Source organism: Hevea brasiliensis, chromosome 1 (assembly GCF_030052815.1).
Source record: "Hevea brasiliensis isolate MT/VB/25A 57/8 chromosome 1, ASM3005281v1, whole genome shotgun sequence".
Lineage (NCBI taxonomy): Eukaryota > Viridiplantae > Streptophyta > Magnoliopsida > Malpighiales > Euphorbiaceae > Hevea > Hevea brasiliensis.
In genome coordinates this window covers 56,509,509-56,516,125 of record NC_079493.1, presented here as the reverse complement: position 1 = coordinate 56,516,125, position 6,617 = coordinate 56,509,509, and the positions used below count along the sequence as shown (strand labels likewise).

Genomic DNA, 6,617 nt, shown 5'->3' with positions numbered 1-6,617 from the left:
ATTATGATTTATGTATAATTGATTTTGTTGGAATGATCTTAAATGGTTAGTTATGATTTGATAAATTGAATTTTGTCATCAAAGTCATTTCATACAAATGATTTATGTTATTGGCAATGAATAATTTGATTTTTGGAATTTGATGAGTATTCAGATTTCTAAAATATTTGCTATAAATTTTGTCAATGTATATTGTACTATGTTTTAAATTATAGTTGTACACTACTGAGTTTGTTGGAGTTATATTTGAGAAAACATATGGGGAGTGTTTTCCTTTTTAGGTTTGAAGAACTGTTTTCTCAAAATACAGCCGGCACTTTACCGAAATTTTGAAAAAAATTTTATAACACTAGATTTTAATCGATGATTTAAATTTCACGAAAATTGTTTTAAAATCCCTTGTAGTATATCTAATGGGTTATCGGTAGGCGAAGTACGGTAATTCATTAGGTGTACTACGGTATCATGTTACATCTTACATAGGAGTAGGGTGTGACAATAGGTGTTGATCATGATGGAATCTGTTCCTCTATGTAAATAGAGATAAAATCCTATGTTCATTTAATTGTTCTTGATGTTTTGAGTTCCTGGCCAGGACAGATAGATTTATTCAGAAAGAGTTTCTGATGAGAAAATCTTTTAATCAAGAACTGGAATTAAAAGAGAACATAATATTTATAGCAAATGAGGTTTGACATAAACCATGACTCCAGCTTGAGTTGGGATTTTGTAACAGAGAGATTCTAGTGCATGGTAACATATGATTATAGGTTCATTTAAGGTAAACCTTATCACTAATTGGGTGGCCATGGCATGCTATGCTATGTGTTAACCATGGCCTATGAGGTGCATAAAATGATTTAGAGAAATTATTTATAGTAAGAAAGAGTTTTGATGATTTTAAGAGTTGATATCATATCTCATTGTGATGTGAACCTTCAAGTAATTGATAACTTGAAAACCCACATTCAAGAATTAAATGAACAATATGGAAAGCACCAAATCAAGATGTATGAATTTGAATCTTTGAACCAGCACAATCAGATTGTTGTGTAATTCAAAGAAAATATCAGAAATGGGATTCTTGACCTAATTCATATGGAGAATGAATAAACCAAGAATATTATGCACATTAAACCTTGCAAGATAGAATCTCAGCAAGTTAATGAGCTTCACAAGAACAAAGGCAACAACCAATTTACTCACTAGAGGAGCAGAAACAATCTCTCATTAATATTCAAGTGTGTCCTCCACTCTCTCATTACACTTGTATTTATAGCCTCTTGGCTTCAAAGCTAAAGACAAAAATATCCCTACTTTAATAACAGCTGTAAGGAGCTTTAAGTCCAAACAAAAATTAATCTATCAAAAGACTAAAAACTCCTTACAAAAAGTAAATTTAATACAGCAGCAAATAAGGGCATTTAAGTCCAAAAGAGAGGTGGTTATAACAGATGGAATATTCCTTGAAAAAGGTGCCAGCAGATACATGTACATGGGTTGGATCTGGTGCATGCATGTCCACAGGTTATTCCATGTAATCTAATGCTCCACATGACACCTAGTCACTTCTAAGCATAATTTTCACCAAATTTAATCCTTTACATTTTTCTTCATGCCATTCCAGCTTATAATCCTTGCTCCTTATGATTTCACAAATTAAATTCTGAAGTGATTTAGCTCTAGCTCTAGTAATTGGACCTTGGATGAAATCCTTTGTCGTGGATGTAGCTTGATTCTCATTATTCCCCTCCGCTTCAAAAGGATTCGTCCTCGAATCTGTTCTTGCATCAACATAAGGAGATAAATCAGCAACATTGAAGGTGGCACTGACATTATACTCATCGGGCAGGTTTATTTTGTAAGCGTTATCATTAATTTTGGTCAGCACTTGGAAAGGTCCATCACATCTTGGTTGTAATTTTGATTTCCTTCGAGAGGGAAACCTTTCTTTGCGCAAGTGAACCCATACCCAATCTCCAGGTTGAAATGTGACTTTCTTCCTTCCTTTGTTGGCTTGACTAGCATATTTTTCATTGTTCTTTTCAATTTGAAGCTTGGCTTGTTCATGGATTTTCTTCACCAATTCTGCTTTTCTTTTTCCATCTAAACTAGCAAGCTCGTTCACAGGCAAAGGTAAAAGATCCAAAGGAGTTGAAGGATTGAAACCATACACAATTTCAAATGGAGAATAGCCAGTAGAAGAATGCACATTTCTATTGTATGCAAATTCAACAAGTGGAATCTAACTAAACTCTTAGGTATGCCATGCAACCTAACAATATCTCTAAAAAATAAATTTGCAACATTTGTAGCATCATCAGTTTTATGGCATGGAATAAAATGTGCCATTTTTGAAAACCTGTCAACAACAACAAAAATTGAATCATGGCCTTGTTTAGACCTAGGTAATCCCAACACAAAATCCATAGACAAATGAACCCAAGGATCACTAGGGGTAGGCAAAGGTGTATACAAACCTTGTGGCAAAACTCTAGATTTAGCCTTAGCACACACAATGCACCTAGCACATACTCTTTCAACATCTCTTTTCATATTCGGCCAATAAAAATGTTCCTTCAATACATCTAAAGTTTTGGCAACACCAAAATGACCCATTAATCCACCAGCATGAGACTCATTCACAAGTAATTCACGCATGGAACTCTTTTTTCTCTAAACAAATATCCATCATGCCTATAAAACTTCTCAAAAGCATTCTTTTCACAAGCTGCATACACTCTAGCAAAGTCATCATCTTCAGCATATAATTCTTTCACATATTCGAATCCTAATAACTTTGCATCAAGAAGGGTAAGAAGGTTATACCTTCGAGATAAGGCATCAGCCACCACATTTTCTTTCCCATGTTTGTATTGAATCACATATGGGAAGGTCTCAAGGAACTCAACCCATTTTGCATGACGCCTACTCAACTTATTTTGCCCCTTGATATGCTTTAATGACTCATGATCTGTATGGATGACAAATTGCTTTGGCCAAAGGTAATGTTGCCCTGTTTCCAAGGCACGTACCAATGCATACAACTCCTTGTCATATGGAGAATAGTTTAAAACTGCTCCATTAAGCTTCTCACTAAAGTATGCTATTGGTCTCTTTTCCTGCATTAAAACGGCTCCAATACCTATTCCTGATGCGTCACACTCAATCTCAAAAGTTTTAGAAAAATCAGGTAAAGCCAACACAGGAGCGGAACATAACATCTCTTTAATTTTGTGAAAAGCATCATCTTGTTTCTGTTCCCAAACAAAATTAACATTCTTTTTGACAAGATCATTCAATGGTGCTGCAATGGTATTGAAATTCTTAATAAATATTCTATAGAAACTAGCTAGTCCATGAAAACTACGTACTTCAGATGCAGTCTTTGGAATGGGCCATTCTCTAATAGCTCTAATTTTTTTCATCATCAACTTCAACACCATTAGCACTAATGACAAATCCTAAAAAGACAACATTTTCCATGCAAAATGAACATTTCTTCAAGTTAACATATAATTTTTCCTTTCTTAACACATCGAATACAGCCCTTAAATGATGCATATGTTCATTCATGCCTCTACTGTAAACCAATATATCATCAAAATAAACAACAACAAATTTTCCAATAAAAGCACGCAACACATGATTCATCAATCTCATAAAAGTGCTAGGAGCATTAGTTAACCCAAAAGGCATCACTAACCACTCATATAGTCCATGTTTTGTTTTAAATGCAGTCTTCCATTCATCACCTACTTTCATGCGAATTTGATGATATCCGCTTTTCAAGTCAATTTTGGTAAAAACACAAGCACCACAAAGTTCATCCAACATATCATCCAATCTAGGTATAGGATGGCGATATTTTACAGTGATGTTGTTGACTACTCTACAATCCACACACATGCGCCATGTGCCATCTTTCTTTGGTACCAAAAGGACGGGTACAGCACAAGGGCTCATACTTTCTCTCACATAACCCTTAGCTAGCAATTCCTCAACTTGCCTTTGTAATTCTTTGGTTTCTTCAGGGTTACTTCTATAGGCTGGACGGTTGGGAATAACTGCTCCAGGTACAAAATCAATCTGGTGCTCAATCCCTCGAATAGGTGGTAGTCCAGCTGGCATCTCCTCAGGTAGTACATCCTCATATTCCTGCAAAAGGGAGACAACAACACTAGGCAAATTGGGGTCAAGGTCAGATGTGGATAAACAAGAGTCCTTAAACACAATTAATAACATTTGCTTGTTGGCAAACATGGCATTCCTCACATCTCTTCCTTTAGCATACAAGCTTAATTTTCTCTCCCCTCTTTCCGCACAGCTCTCCTTTTGCGCTGAAGATTCACCTTTTTCAAGCACTCTTGGAATGTTTTCTTTACTCTCTTTTCTTTCCTCACAACCACCCTTGTCTTGCTCACTCACAACATTTTCACTCAATTTCTTTTCACTCCTTCTTTTCTTCTCTGCTCTCTTTTCGGCCACTCTTGATTTTTCCTCACCCATTGCTTGCTTAAGCCTTGTTTGGTCTTCATAAATCTGTTTTGGTGTCATAGGTGCCAAAATGATTTTCCTTCCATTCATTTCAAAAGAATACCTATTTTTATACCCATCATGGATCACCTTTCTATCAAATTGCCATGGTCGGCCAAGTAATAAATGGCCAGCTTGCATTGGAACCACGTCACACATAACCTCATCTTGATACTTTCCTATTGCAAAGGAAATCAGTACTCGTTTTGTTACTTTCATCTCACCACATTCATTCAACCACTGCAATTTATAGGGTCTAGGGTGTTTCGAAGTCCTCAACCTTAGTCTCTGCACCAAAATAGTACTAGTAACATTGGCACAACTTCCCCCATCAATGAAAAATTGTATGAAACTTCCCACAACTTCCCCCACAACTTCCCACATTCATTCAACCACTACAAGTTTTGTCTTGGATAAGACACCTTGTATGAAAAATTGTTTCTCTTTGCAATTCATCACCAACATCCTCCTTTACTTGAGTATTTAATGCTCTCATAATCACTAGAGCACTTCCTTCAGCAGCATATTCTACCTCTGCATCCTCCTCCCCTGAAGATGTGGAATCACTCACAATTTCCTCCTCTGTTTCTATCTCACCATTTTCTCTCATGACCATGACTCTCTTGTTAGGGTATTGAGAAGCTATGTGTCCACTGCCCAAACACCTAAAACACTTCACATCTATATTTCGGGTAGTAGTTGCAACCTCCTTTCCTTTACTTTCTACAAATTTCTTCTCCACCTTCTTTTCCTTATCCTTATCCTCATTTTTCTTATAGTTGCTAAAAGCCTTTTCCCTATCCTCCTTCTTCCAGTTAGACTTCCAAGATGAAGAAGTACCTGCATTTCCTCCAAATTTTGACTTGCTTTTAAGTTGCCTTTCTACCTTCATAGCCATGTGGAACATATCCTCCAACTCAACATAGTGATGTAACTCAACAATATGAGCAATCTCCTTGTTTAGCCCATTCAAGAATCTAGCCATGGTGGCTTCTCTATCCTCCTCCACATTTGCTCTAATCATAGCAATTTCCATTTCTTTATGATAATCTTCAACACTTTTAGAACCTTGAGTCAATCTTTGTAACCTCTGATGTAGCTCTCTATAGTAATGACTAGGAGCATATCTCTTCCTCATTATAGTTTTCATCTCACCCCAGGTTGCAATTGATTGCTCATAATTTCTCCTTCTACTAATCAACACTTGATCCCGCCATACCAAAGCATAATTAGTAAATTCTACTGCTGCTAACTTTACTTTCTTTTCCTCTGAATAGTGATGACAATCAAACACAGCTTCTACCTTCCTTTCCCATTCAAGATACACATCCGGATCATTTTTCCCTTGGAAAGAAGGGATGCTCATTTTAATACTTTTGATATTGTCATCTACCCTATTCCTCTCTCTTTCCTCTCTTCTTATCCTCCTATCCCCATTCCTCCTATCTTCAGCTCTTCTCTCATATCTACCCCTCCTAGGTCTTTCAACCTCAAAATCATAGTTATCAACCTCAACTTCATCAGATCCCTCCTATTTGGCCTTCTCTCATTTTGTCTATCTCTTTGCTCCAATCTTTCCAACCTATCTATGATTTCATTACACACAACATTCATTCTTTCAAATTGTTGTCTGACAGCCTGCATGTAGAATGGATTTTCACCTTCCCCCTCACTACCATCACCCCTTCTAGACATGTTTTCAGACCTGCAAGAAAATGGTTAGTGTAAAGAAAACACCTCACTCACTCCCTTACGTGTTTACACTCAACAGAGGACACTCCGCTCGTGTTTAACTCAACAAGGCTTTTTCCCTCTTATGAACTCACCACTCTGTGCCTTTTACCTCTCTTGGCTATGTCCACAAGTTCTTATCAAACTCAAGTAACTCAAACCAAGACTGTACCGACAAAAATTTAACACACAATAAAATTCTTGAATGTGACGGATCAAAACGAGTAATCAAGAAAACAATAATGTGATTCAAGAAGTCAAGAAAAGAAAAGCTCAAGTATGGAAATGTAATGCAATAGGAATCAAGAAAGAAGACACCAAAATAAAAGAGTAGCAAGCTGGAAAAGAGA

At 36.5% G+C, this 6,617-nt stretch overlaps 1 pseudogene; it reads right to left on the bottom strand.

Moving 5' to 3' along the window:
* Window positions 1-1,741: 1,741 nt before the first annotated feature.
* LOC131179262 (uncharacterized) lies at window positions 1,742-6,049 on the bottom strand (annotated as a pseudogene).
* Between the last annotated feature and the right edge of the window lie 568 nt (window positions 6,050-6,617).